The sequence below is a fragment of the Furipterus horrens genome, unplaced genomic scaffold (genome assembly GCF_987537825.1).
Source record: "Furipterus horrens unplaced genomic scaffold, mFurHor1.1.pri manual_scaffold_8, whole genome shotgun sequence".
Lineage (NCBI taxonomy): Eukaryota > Metazoa > Chordata > Mammalia > Chiroptera > Furipteridae > Furipterus > Furipterus horrens.
In genome coordinates this window covers 36,854,105-36,869,038 of record NW_028327178.1, presented here as the reverse complement: position 1 = coordinate 36,869,038, position 14,934 = coordinate 36,854,105, and the positions used below count along the sequence as shown (strand labels likewise).

The 14,934-nt window shown below is 37.5% G+C and overlaps 1 protein-coding gene and 1 pseudogene across 3 annotated transcripts in view; one reads left to right on the top strand and one right to left on the bottom strand.

The window, feature by feature from the left end:
• The window catches only part of ZNF521 (zinc finger protein 521), a 307,230-nt gene that overhangs the window by 140,457 nt on the left and 151,839 nt on the right, over positions 1-14,934 (bottom strand). The window lies entirely within an intron of this gene.
• LOC150002738 (rho-related GTP-binding protein RhoN pseudogene) lies at positions 676-3,497 on the top strand (annotated as a pseudogene).

Here is a 14,934-nt window from a genome sequence, read left to right as displayed (position 1 = left end):
GCACCTTCACTTGACAGTAACTTGTTGGCAAGCAAGTGGATACTGTATATGAATGAAAATAATAAACCTACAGGTTTCCACAAATACTTAATACTTTAGACATTTTACTAATTTAGTTTGGTAATTTTCCAAGTAATTCTGAATTTGTGTGAAAGTAAATCACTGAATGAAGAAGAAAAATAGGTGAAGTGAAATGAAAGCACTAATGATGAGAAAGCTCACTCAAACAATTCATTGCAAATGAAAAACACCAGTATCAATTTTCTATTGCATGTTTTCACAGTGGTTCAAAGTAGGATTCTGTCATCTTCCAATTTACTTCTAAAGACTTTATACCACTTTACACAATGTCTGGCATATGATCAGAACTCAATAATCAAGAGATATTAAACATAATTTTTAAACTCAAGGAGTTAAGATATAATTGCAGAAAGAACACACCCAAACATTAAAGTGCTGTAAGTATTTTGCCTAAATAACATGGCAAAGTGGTTCAGGACCAAGTAAGTGCCAGTTAACAGATGGCAAAGAGAAGACAGGTAAAACATATCAGATAGGGACAGATTAATATGGCCAAGAAAAATTTAAAAAACTCCCTGGGAGAGAAAAGATGATCTGATGTCTAAAGTGACAAATTTCCTTGAGTTCTAAACTGAGTACCAAGTGCCTTACTACATGGTAAGCAAGTTGCTCACAGTCTGGCAGGGTTGGTGGAATGAAGAAGTCAATTCAGAACAGATCGGAGCTAAAGAAGATTCCTGTGGTCAACTGACCAAACAGAAGAAAGAGAAGAGACAAAAGTCTAGTAAGAAAAATCTGGAAAAAAATTTTTTGTTTTAAATGAGTAAGTTGCATTTTTAAAAAATCCTCACCCAAGGAATTTTTCATTGCTTTTAGGGAGGGGGGGGGAGGGGAAGAAAGAGAGAGAGAGAAACAATGTGAAAGAGAAACATCAATTGGTTGTCTGTCATATGTGCCCCGAATGGGGATCAAACCCAAAACCTAGGCATGTGCCCTGAATGCGAAGCCGACCCACAACCTTTTCAGTGTATGGGACGTTGCTCCAACCAAACAAGCCGCACCAACCATGGCTGCAATTATCTTCCTTTAACTTTAGAAAAATTCTGCACAGGCCCATTTTGTATAAAAAAGAAAAAAAAAACATTTAATCACACTTATTTTTATAAATAAAATCCAAACTCTATGAAAGTATAAACTTAAGCTATTATTAACTTTGAAATTGAGGGATAAAAATGTAAAATCATCTTTTCCAGCTTTTCTTGGGTTCTCTTTGTATAATAGATGAAAATATTGATAGTTTATTTTCTAATGTATCGTCAACAGTCAAAAATCAGATATTGGCTGAACTAAATGGCTGGGTTGGTGAAGAATGGGGTAGTCTGTGGGCTTCACTTTAAAACTGGTTTCTCTTTTCTATCCAGATGGCTTGGACAGAAAGGACCCAGAAGTCTGAGAGGGGGGAAACCTAAACTATTTCCCTCAGCCCAAACTAAGTATAATGGGCAAAAGGGTTTTGGACAGGTGAGATGTGCCTAGCACACCTTCCTCCAAAGAAGCCCCTTTTTTTTTTCTTTTCTTTTTTCTTTTCTCTAATGTGGAACATTGAAAAATTAATCCCTGCCTTTTGTCATCTAGTGGTTATGGATTGAATGATGTCTTTTAACCCTTTTTGCCAAATCTGTTGCCCCCAGAACACAACAAGGATGCCAGCCTGTTAAACCAAGCACGCCGTTGTCCGGAGACAGCCAACTGTCCTGCAGTCTGCACGATCCTTCCCCATGTGGGAAGGCCACCCTCCCCTCCACACCCCCACTCTTATTAGGGATTTCTGGACTCAAGGGTAGGTAGGACGATGACCATGTCCAGCTTGAAGCAGCTAGAGGAGCTTGAGACCTTCGCCCATTGTCCTTAATAAGATTACAAAGGGTCTTAATATCTGAGAGGGAGGGATTGTTGTTTTTTTATTGTTAAAATAATTAATCACATATTTACTTAAAAAAAAAGAGAAGAAGAAGAAGAATATATGAAAGGGTGAAGCGGGAAACCTTGTATGTACGAACCATGGGTATGGACTTGGGTGGTGATTGCTGGGGGAGGGAGATGCTGGGTGGAGGGGAGTAAAGGGGAGAAAATTGGAACTATTATAACAATATAATCAATAAAATACATTAAAAAAATATAATAATTGAGTAGCAAAAAAAAATCTGACTAGTGTTTATTAAAAAACAAAACCCAATGTCAAAGATAGAGTAATTTTCATGAATTATATTTTTAAAAATTCATGGAAAAAATTTACTGCCTTTAAGTTCATAAAGAATCATTTTATTTGTTGAAGTTTAAAATTGTCTTTAACAAATTTCCCTCAAAGTTTGCCTACGTACTGGAACGTGATGTCTAGTATTAAAAACTTAATTTGAGCCCAAGTTTCCCATAGAAGTGCATTCTTAGGCTTATTCATCTCCACTCCTCTGATTTCTCCTGATTCGGATATTGAAGCGTCTTCCAGGATCCCACCTTATGTCTCCCACTACACAGGCCACTGACGCTCTGCAGGTGGGATATCATCACCTAGATAACCTCATTTAGCATTATGGGTTCAGTTGCTGTTTATTTTGATGCCATAGCAAATCTACCTTAATCAATATCTTATAGTAGCAATTTTTAACCGGTGTGCCGCAAGAATTTCTAACGGGGTGAGGGTGGCGCAGAGGGGGTACCACAGCGGGGTGGCAGCTCTGGAGGGCCCTCCAGATGCTAGTGTCAGCAGTGAGGCCGGGGCCTCGGAGGGGCAGAGAAGTGTTGCAAGATCGTGGGTAGCAGGAGGGGTGGGGTGGGGTGGACACACAGCGTGTGGCAAGACAGGGCTGCCACAGGTGTTGCCAAGGACACCTACCCTGGGAGTTATGTCCCCACCATGTTTGACTATACCGCAAGCTTAGACAGAGACAAGCCACACTGAGCTCAACATGCAGACACTTCAGGTTCCTCTTATTGTGACAATGTGCAAACCTGGCCTATCCTGATTCAGACGCTGTGCTCATCTGCTTCGACATTAGCGGACCTGAAACACAGGACAGTGTCCTCAAGGAGTAGCAGGGGGAGACTCAGGAGTTTTGCTGCAATGACCAGGTTGTGCTGACTGGCTGCAAACTGGATATGCGGATGGACCTGGCCACACCGAGGGCGCTGTCCAAGCAGCGGCTTATCTGTTACACGTGAGCAGGGCACTTCGCTGCCAAGCAGGTTGCGGCCATGTCCCACCTGGAGTGCTTCTCCCGGTCCTCTGAGTGCAGCATCGGGAATGTCTTCCATGTGGCCACAGTGGCCTCTCTGAGCCATGGCCATAGGTAGCTGCGCCCTACTGACTCCACAGGGGACTGCAGTGATCCCCTCAGCAGGCAGGACAGCTAGACTGGGGGAAGGGGAAGGAAGGCAAGATACACAAGGGTGGAGCCAAGCACTGCAACCTCATGTGAGGAGCCTGAGAGGGGTAGAGTGTCAGGAGGGGTGGTGAAGGGCACAATTGTTCCCCTGCCTGCACCCCGGCTTCCTGACTTTCGGATTCTGGCTGGGACTTCAGAGCAGGCTGAGTGAGCAATTCTTCCAGGCAAGGGGCCCAGAGGCAGAGGGTGCCACCATTCCGCGGATCTTCATGCCCTCCTCTCCATAGGAAGTTGGGGGAGCTAGCAGGGCAGGCAGCTGGGCCAGGGGCTGGGCTAGGGCACGGCAGATGGGGAAGCTGGAATCAAACATTGACCTTGGCTGAGTCTCAGTATATGAAGGGTGCCTCCTCTGCAACCCTCACCCCCCAGTCTCCATATCCTGGTCCTGGCTTCCTTCCCTAAGGGAAGTGTTCATCCCACAACCTTCCCTTTTCCTCTCTTCTCACTTCTACAGCTGTTCTCACTCATCCTCACCTCCAGGCAACAGGCACTAAATTAAAAGGCAAGATGAGAAGCCCTCTCCCCCAATATATCCACCAGTCCTAGCTCCTCTTTCTCTTCCCCAACAATCCCCAAATAAATCCCATGGCCATGGAAACGAGAAATATATACACATGCAATACCTGACTATTTAGTCAGAGGCATGGACCTCTTTTCCCTTAGACTGTCATATGAAAAACTGACAACAGCCAACACAAAAATAGCCATCTGGTGTGAATGAATCACGAGGTTATACCTATCCTTTTTTTCTTTTTTTTGGTCATATCAGCAAAAAATAAAAAAAAATTTTTGGTGTGCCACAGAATTTTAGTAATTAGTTTATGGGTGCCATAAGATGAAAAGTGTTGAAAATCCCTGTCCTACTGTGTTGTCCATGAGGGTGCTGTCCAGTGGACACCCATCACCTTCATTCCTAAGGTACCACCATCAGCTTTGCCTGCAAGCCTCTCTACCACCTTACACAGCACCAAAAATCAGTGAACTGGGAGAGGCTGAATAATCCAAACTAAACTGATGCTGTAGGAAAGGTTAAAAAAAAATCACCAGGGCATGTGCTGATTTTTTTTTCCAGTTAGGACAGGGGATTTGTTTCCAGTTACCCATGTCTACAGTATTTTCTTAGTTTCTAGTCTGAAGGAATTTATGATTCATAGTAGGTTCCAGTTAACTTCCTATACTGACTCTTTTCTACACATTCATATCATTCTAGAAAGCTAAGAAACTGAGAGTGGGGGAAAAGGAGTTTAAATAATGAGTCTTTTATAAACATAAATCCAAGGAGGAAAGGAAGATTTCAAAATTTTTGCCTTACACCAATTTAGGGTCTGTTTTGTTCATCAGTTATTCCAATAACATACTGATTGTTTTCACCTTAAAATGTTGAAACCTCCTTTCTGTCTCACTGTTGGAAAAATGAGGAGCTGTGGCTGATAAATACTGGGGATATACAGTTGGAGAAATGAAGGAGTAGGAACATTACGTAGTATGTTACAACACCATTAAATTACATAATATGCCCACAGAGATCCAATCCTAAAAATTGGTAATATGATTTACAATCCCACCATAAACCTCGAGGAAGTCCTGTGAGCAAGAAAAAAAATTTAGAATCTATTAAGAAGTACTTTGTTAACTATATAACTTCTGCCCTAAAAGCAAGTTGAGAATACAGATAGGTTTTTTAACTATTCACTGAGTATTGGTACCATTTATTAGAGACTTGTCATAAATATCAAAAGAATATCATAGAGAGGAGCTTTAGCTGATATTGTCATAAAAGTTTCCTTTTGATGCTCTTATAACTTAATATATGCTGTATCAGAATTATTTCAATAACACTGATTATCTCCCAAAGAATTGCTCTTTCAGGGTTAGCAGAGTGCTCTGTCTTACCCATCCACTGTGATCCGTAACATAGTTACTTACACACAGTAACTTAATATGTGAGTGATTCATACCTACTCATTGTAAAATGAAAATCTTTGCTGCTCTTTAGATGGAGTCTCCTGCCATGTCTGGCTATTCTCCTTTGTTTATATTCCCACTCTCCTTCCACCCACTTTGTTAAAAGAACACTTCATGTTCCAGGAGTTATGCATCTTACCTACAGAATGTACTCCCTCTGATTTTGGTAGCTTCAGTTACCTGGCATGTGCCCAAATTACCTTGTCCTTTACCATTCTAATCTCCACTGAGATACCTTACCTCACGTCCTCCTAGGCCAAACAGTTCTTAATTTTTGTCTCTCCTCCCTATTTTCATTTCAAGTTCTGCCTTCCTTGTCCATCCCTTCCCTTGAACAGCTTGTCTGCTGATGCGTGTCAGACCACCCTTCTTTTCCTTCACTTGCTTCCACAGCCCTACCTCCATAAAACTTGCTGGTAATTGCACCCACACAGCCTTGGGGGTGTTTATTCTTCTTGTTGTTGTACTCTTCAACACTTTTTTTTTTTTAGGATAGAGGTGTATTTCCTTGACTTTACCCATTATAAAACATACTGTGCAGTTACAATACATATAAATGTTTAAGTGGCAGGGTTCTTTTCAGCCCTTGATTTAACTGAAATTATTTGGATTTTTAAATTTCCTTTGCATTCATCATTCCAAAATGATCTCAAAACACAGAACACAATGCCCTCATATTCTTCATGTTCTCAAAGGTGCCAGTACAGGCTTATATAACGTATTATGAACTTTTAGAATTGAAAGGGATAATGAGTTTATGTATTTCCGTTTCTGCATCACAGACAATGAAAATGAGGTCCAGAGAGGTGAAGTATCCTTGCCTGCGACTCACAGAAAGTTCTAGCAAGTCTAGAATTCTGGGCCCCATGAATTCACCCACATTTACAAGAAGGAATTACTAACTATTGCCAGGTTGGCTCGTCCTCATGCTTTAAACTTCTTGCGACTGCTTCTGGTGCTGGGTGCTTCGTGCCACTCTCCATTGCTAATTCTTGCGACTTCTTGCTGGTGCGGCTGCCTTCTTTAGGGGTTCTCATTTCTCAGAGTATACTTTTAGTATAGAGTTCACTATATTATATTCAAAGCATTTCACATCACATTCCAAGGTTTCCTGTTTCTTAAGGAACAATGTCTTCTTTCTCTCTTCAGCGCCAGTACCCAGTACACTGCCTGACAGGGAGCATTTCTGAAGGAGTGTGTGAACTATACAGAATTGAATCGATCTGGGCTTTTTATAAGTATACCCAAGAGTAAATATTTTTAGAAAAATTTATTGGAGGGAAGTAGATTGTTGCCACCAAACATACCTACATTCTGCATCACACCACCAGATAAGACCTTCTAGTCCTCATTCAAAGTATCTCAGAAACATAAATGTATAGACCTGAGAAAGGTCTACATAGTTACTACTAATAATATGCCTTATAGAGTTAGTATTTTCCATATAAAAATGTAACTTGAGAATATATGCAGCCCTTTCCCTACAGGGCTTCTGCTTCTTGAGAACACTGTTCCAGGGTATGGGACGGAAGGGGAAAAGTGCTAAGAAAAGGATGACAATACCAAACTTAACATTTTTAATAGAATCTGTGCAATAAAAGCAGTGTATTTTTTTAGATGTTCTTTAAAAGTCCAGATGGTAAATGGGTCATTCTTTAAAAGATATCTTTGGATTTCATTGTTGAATATCTTTACTAGGCATTTGAGATATTCCCATTTCTATTTTTGCTAACATCTCACCATCTTAATATGTATCTGATTCACTATTTGAGGGTATATTTGATTTTTGAAGGTTGAATTTTTTTGCCAAGAGAAACATGAAATAGTATCTGTGTTTGCTATTGTGGGACCAGTGCCCATGCACAATGCCTATTATAGGTTTGAAACTCAGTAATTGTTGAATGAATGAATTAGACACAAATTAATCTAAACAGTGTCACACGCCTGTTTTGGAATGTCGGTTTTAGTATGATTTAAATTTGGTATAGCAAAACAATTTCAATCCAGACCGACTGAAATTATGGTGCTAATACTGTCTTCCATCAAAACGACTTCAATTTTCCAATACTGCCAGGTATAGACAGACATTCAGCCTAGAGGGCTTCTTGCCAGATTTTTAGCTCTCTCATTTGGTCATTTAGTCTTCCCTCCTGTCCTTCCTTCCACCTACCCTTTCTCTTTTATCTCTTCTGTTCCTCTCTTACATTTTTTAAAACCCTCACCCAAGGATTTTTCATTGCTTTCAGAGAGAGAGAGAGAGAGAGGGAGTGGGAGAGAGAAACATCATCATGAGAGCGAAAAATCAATCAGCCACCTTCTCTTACATGCCTGGACCTGGGACAGAACCTGCAACCTGGGCATGTGCCCTGACCAGGAATCGAGCTAATGATCTTTAAGTCCACAGGATGATGCTCCAACAAACTGAGCTAGACTGGCCAGGGAACCCTCTCTTACTTTTTAAAAGAAATGATCTTTATTAAACATGTGGTCACTATTCATAATTAAATATTATATTTCTGATTTCTTTATCAAGATAGAGCTTTAATTAATACTCATTTTTGCTTTCTTACTGTAAGCCAAACTTATAAATATAAAATACCCAAGAAAATCCTTAGGTTTATCTTTAGATGAGTATGTTAACATCAGACTTCACCAAGTTAGGTTTATCAGTGCCACTTTGAGTTCTAAATCAAAGTGTACCTTTGCTTTTAAATACCTCCCAATCACTTATTTATTAGTAAATTTTAAAATGTAGTATATTATAAAAATAAATCAAGAGGTTATGCATCTAAACTACAAATCCTGTCTAAAAAAAATTACCACTTTTTTTCCCCCCAGAATGTAAATATATTTGATCCATAGAAAATATTGCCAGTGGGTTTTAGGCAAACAAACAAAAGCTTTTAAAATTAACTTCCTCAAAAACTATTCACTTTCTTCTTGAGCTTTGGAAAAAGTGTCCTATTTTCATATGCACTTACTTGGACTTTTATTTAAAATTTTTAATTTTCTTAAATATTGTTTTCAGATTTTTTGTTGTTGTTCCTCTGCTCCTATGATATGCTGCAATCCAAAATACTGGGGAACATTTTCCATTTCCTCTCTATACTAACTTGTTCCACCTATACACTTCAATATTTATACATTTTCCTACTTTTCATATTTATTGTTTTTTGACACTATCTATTATGTCAAAGCAAATAAATATTTTTATCTTTGTGGTCTTTACACTCTTTGTTCCTTGGTTTTCAGTCCCCCTAGGTTTGTTTCAATATTTGATTATGCCCTTCTATTTCATCAACTTTGTGGATGTATAATGTCTTATTTAGGTGAATTTTGACAAAATAATCCATAATTCTACATTAATATAAAATTATTCTAAAGTATAATAAGTTAATTGAAAAACATTATATATGTAATTATATGTGTGTATATATATGGATTAGTGTAGACTTATACACAGATGTCATATAACTGATGTGCTATATACAACATTTGTAAGGTGCTTCCTGTTTACCAAGAGATTTCAGATACACACATACTTTTACTCTTCACAATAACCCTATAAGTAGGCAATATATGGATTATGCTCATTCTAGCCATGAAGAAACTGAAGCTTAGGAAGGACTAAGATCGCACAAATGGTTCTATCAAATGATATTTAAACTCAGTTTTTTGGCTAAGTATAATCTTTTATTTTTTATTTTATTATTATTATTATTATTATTATTATTATTACTATTTTGTTAAGTACAATGTTCTCCTCTACAATGTTATGCTGCAAAGGCTTAAATTTCCCATACCATAATGGCAATCTCAATATAAAAAAAGTTTTCAGAATCAGTTTAAGGATTGCTTACATAATACAGTATTTAATTCAATATACTTCTTTTGCCTAGATATAGGAATTTTTACAGGATTTCATCTGCTGCTCAATCTTTTTATGATGTCAATTGCATAGCATATTGTATACTTATGAGGAGTCTTATGTTATATTTATGTGCAATTCCAAGAAACTGTATCACTATTTAGTTCTCAGAGAAATGTTTTCACCTTTATTTCTTTTTCCACTTGTTTTAACCACCAGGTTTCCATTATTTACAAGGGTTTCCCAAGAACATATAGTGTCAGGAACTCTCCTGAGACACAAGGACACCAAGCCGAGCCTGTCTCCTTCCCTTTGTCCAGCACTTCGCTCCAGCCATGCTGGCCCCAGCCTTTAAGCCTATCAGGCACACTCCTGCCTCAGGACTTTTGCGCTGTTACTTCTCTCCAATTTGTTTGCTCTTTATGCAGATATATTCAAATCTAACTCCTCTCCATTCATTTGCTATTCCCCTGAACCGCTTTACTACTTCACTAGTACATCTGTTATGGCACATGTTTCATTCTTCTTCATAGTCTTATCTACTGTTATATATTAATTGCTCCCTACTAAACAGTAAACCCTCAGAGGGGCTATATAAAGACATACATATGAGGTCTGCCGGAAAAAGTCCAGCCATTGTTAATATACAAGAACAGTTTATGAGACATCCATGTGACCTGGCAGACAAGGAGAGTGGGCATGTGTGAACAATGACAACTTCCTGTACTAGTCAGTGGGGGCAGTAGATGCATTGAGTGAGCATGTGTACTGTGTGGCCATCACATTCAAAATGACTGAGCAAGTAGAGCAATGAATCTGCATCAAATTTTGTGTTAAGCTTGAACTTTCCTCCATATAAACTAGTTGGATGACTCAGAAGGTTGCAGCTATGGGCAACTGATGACTGGAAGCTTCACCACGACAATGTGCCCACTCATGGATCATGTCTCGTGCAGAGCTTTTTGGCAAAACATCAAGTTACCCAGGTGACTCAGCCCCTCTACAGTCCACATTTGGTGCCCTGAGACTTTTGGCTTTTTCTAAAACTAAAATCACCTTTGGAAGAGAAGAGATTTCAGACCATCATTGAGATTCAGGAAAATACGAGAGGGCAGCTGATGGAGACTGGGAGAACTGTGTGAAGTCCCCAGGTGCCTACTTTGAAGGGGACTGAGGTGTCACTGTCCTGTGTATAATGTTTCTTGTATTTTGTATCTTCTTCAGTAAATGACTCTATTTTTCATAGTACATGGCTGGACCTTTTGGATAGACCTTATATATTCAAATAACTACTCCCATCCTTTTTACAAACCTGATACCCTAATGCCTTGTCCATAGCAAGATATTAATAAATCTATTATCTTAAACTGAGGTACCAGACAAGGAATAAAAAGCTGATGCTATAGGCTAATGTTCCCCAACGTGTGAGATATGTATCACTTTAACTATAATGTATGGATATTGCTCCTTTAATTACACAAAGGAAAAAAGTCTCACTGAGAAATTAACGTTTTTAATACCACTACAACATTTGATAAACTTACTTGTAACAAATAAGAACAGGTTTCAGGCCAAAAACCTGTGCAGTAAGAGTATATAGGTAGAATTTGTAAAATATTAGTTTGTATTCACTGTATAAGTATATATGTATCTTCTCTTAATGATGACTGATACTGATTGTATATTTATGATGCTGAATATCTTCGCTTTTTATGCTAAATATTAAATACTTACAGAGTACTTATAACATAGGTAATATATAGAGTAATTATTAAACACCAGTGTGTCCAACATGGCTTCCCACGTGGTCTTCCCAGACAATCCATTACTCTCTGTCTGAATTTTCATTTCCCAAATTAATATTAGGGATAAACATTTTCACAGGTTTACTGGACCATCACATTTTCTGTTTGTGAAATGCCTGATCATATTAATTTCTCATTTTCTCTTCTTTCTTCTTCTTTCTAACCTTCACCTGAGGAAATGTTTATTGAGTTGAGAGAGGAGAGAGGGAGAGTGCAACATTGATGTAAGAGAGAAACACTGACGCACCTTGACTGGGGACTGAACCCATGACCTACATATGTGCCCTAACAGGGAATCAAACCTGCAACCTTTTGGTGAATGGGATGATGCTACAACCAACTTAGCCACCTGGCCAGGGCAATTTCCCATTTTCTCACTTAGTGGTTTGTTTTCTTATTGATTGTGGTTGTTTCCTGCATACTTAGGAAACAAATAACTTTTCTGTGTATGTCATAAATATGTTTTACCATCTGTTAGATTTTATTCTTGCTCATTTATGGTAAGTTTTGGTAAACAGAAGTTATTATTTTTAATGTAGATAAACACATCCATTATTTTGTTTGCGATTCATACTGTCTAGTTCTTATCTGAGAAATCTTTTCCTAACTGGCTGATGCTAATGCCAGGCCTGAGGCCACTTATCAGGAGGTTTAGGACATGATGGGACCGGTGCTGCTTGTTTGAGAGATTTTAGAAAAGTAGACATCATGAGCCAAGACAGACCATTTGTATGGAAAAGCCACTGGAAATGGCTTGGGTGTGTCCAAAAACTGGGTGGGTTGGGGTATCAGGGAATCACCAGGGTGGGGCAAACAGTATAAATAGGTTGATAGAGACTCAGGTATAGTGCCTGCCTGCCAGCTCTCTGAGAGGAGGGCTCACCAAAGGAACAGTGGTCTCTGCCAGCACTTCTGTCTGAAAGAAAGCTGCCACTCCAACCCCTACCCCAGTGCCAGACATTCAACTCCTCCAAGTCCAAGGTATCTTTGGAGCTGTGGCCCCCACTCTGGAGCTCAGAGTGAGTCTATCAGTGAGTTGACCCTTTAAGCGGAATGACTGGGGCTCTGACTGGGGGACTCAGAGCATCATCCCATTCACCAAAAATGTTTGTGGGTATCATTCCATCAGGGCACATGCCTGGGTCACAGGTGTAGTCTCCAGTGGCTGTGTGTACAGGAGGCAATGAATATTTCTCTCTCATTGTTTTCCTTACTCTCTCCCCCTTCTGCTCTAAAATCAATGAACATATCTTTAGGTAAGGTTACAAAAACTGAGGAACACCTGGGATGTTTTCACAGCCAGAAGTTATGGGGACTTCTCTTCTGGCACTGAGTTCTTGGGCTAGAGGTGTCTAGTGTGGGGCTGAGACCCCTTGCTCCTGGGGGTGGTGGTGGTGGTGAGAGGGTTCTGCAGCCGATATATCCCTCTCAATTTTTAACCATCATACATGGGAGTGACACCAGCCCATTCTCTGTCTCCACCCCTTTTACCAGTGTCTATGTGACTTCTTCTTCATACTCTTCATTATAAGACTTCTGTTCAGCTAGATTGCAGATGGTTCTGAATGATGGTTGTTCTGTAGTTTAATTGTAATTTTGATGTGGTTGTTCCAAATACTGCATTTACCTATGCAACCATCTTTACCAGAAGGCTCATATAAAATGTTTTGTGTCTATTTTAAATGAGATTATTTTAAAACTTAAGTATCTTAACATTTTTTACTGGTTAATGAAATTCTAATTGACTTATATGAATTGATTTGGTAACTAACAACTTTGCTAAAGTTTTATTCATTATAATATGTCTTTAGAGTCTTTGGGTATTGTTCTACACATAAGATCTCCAAAATGACAGTTTAATTTGTTTTTACTCAATTTTATTACTATATTTTTAAAATAAATTATTTTAATTGTTGGTTAGAGCAATGAGCAGTCCTTACTAGCAATTTTATTATAAAATAATTTTATTAAAATTTTTTCACTAATTACAATGCTTGCTAAATACTTTAATAGCCTTTATCAGGGTAAGGAAATTCCTGCCTATTCCTAGTTAGGTGTTTTTGTTGTTGTTGCTGTGAGTCATAAAAGTATGTTGAATTTAGATATTTTCCCTTCAACTTAAGATTTAATTTATCTCATTTAAACTGTTAATATGATACATTTATTTAATTGATTTCCCAAGAGTGAGCCTACCTTGCTTTCTTGTGTTAAAACCATTTTAATCTGTTTTTAGACAGTGAATTTAGTTTGTTAATTTTGTTTAAAATTTTAGAATGTAAAGCCATGAGTAAAATTGACCTAAATTTTTCTTGTACTATCATTGTTTGGTTTTGATATCAAGATTATACTGGACTCATTAAATGAATTGGAGTGTTCACTCTTTGTATTTCCTGGCATAGCTTTGGAATTATGTGTATATTCTGGTATTTTCATTGTTGGGAGGTTTTCAACAAGTTATTAAACTCTTTAATGTTTATGTAATCATTCAACTTTTTTCTTGAGTCAGCTTTGGTAACATACCACTCTAAAACTGTTTCTATACAATAAAATTATCCAGCTATTAGTATAAAATTTTTCATAATATTCTTATTTTTTATCTTGTGCCTTTTTGGTACTTCTTGTAAAATTTTAACTGAGAAATAGCATACATAAAATAATCTGCTATATACTCTTAAGTGTATGGCTTGATGAAACTTTATATATGTATATACCAGTGTAACCACCATGTAGATCAAGACATGGGATATTTCTAGGACCCAGAAGAATATCTTTTGCTGCTATCCAGTGATACCATCCCAGAGGTAACCATTCTGACTTTGATTATCACAGATTAGTTTTGCCTATACTTAAACTTTATATGAATGGAGTCATGGAGTAGTATATGTCTGGTTCTTTTCTTCAATGTTATGTATATGAGTCATCCATGTTGTTATATGGCAGTTGTTTATTCTTCTTTATTTCTATGTAGTATTCCACTGTATAAATGGAATAAATCCATACCATTAAATGAATGTATTTATTCATTCTATTTTGACAGATATTTTGATTGACTCTGGACTTGAAGTTTATATGCAAATGCTACTATGAATATTCTTGTTCATAACTTGTGGTGAACATATGTACTCACTTCTCTGAGATATAGACCAAGGAGTAAAATTGAAAGGTCATAGAATAAGTTAGTATATACTGCTCAACAGTCTTTTAAAGAAGTTGTATAAAATTATACTCCCACTAGTAAAGTAAGAGTTCCAATTACTCTTCATTCTTGCACAAAAAAAGAAGTTTTTCATTCTTTTTATTTCAGTCATTCTGATATGTGTACTGCTTCTCTTACTTTTAAACTTCTGCACATATAAAGTTATGGCTACCCTTTAATTATGAATATTATTTGTTTTTGTTTTTTTTACTTGATTGCTTTCACCAGATTAGCTTATTAATTTTGTTAAAACTAACTTTTTTTTGTTGGCCTCTTTGTTGATTTCTATTTCATTACTTTTGCTCTAAGATTTACTATTTTCTATCCTCCTAAATTTTTATGAATTTGTTTTGTTGTCTGGTCCTAATGTCCTAAGTTAAATGTTTAGCTCATTGATATTATGCCTTTTTATAAATTTTCTAATATTTTTATGTTCTAATAACTTCCCTCTAATTGCTTCTTTCCTTATATCTCAAAGGCTTTGAAATGTAGTTATGTTTCAGTTTTAAGTATTTTTAATCTCTATTTTTATGCCCTCCTTGTTCTATGTGTTTTTAACTTTAAAATTTATTGAGTTTTTAAAAAGATATTTTTCCATTTATAATGCTTTTTATTATGGTCACAGAATGCAATCTG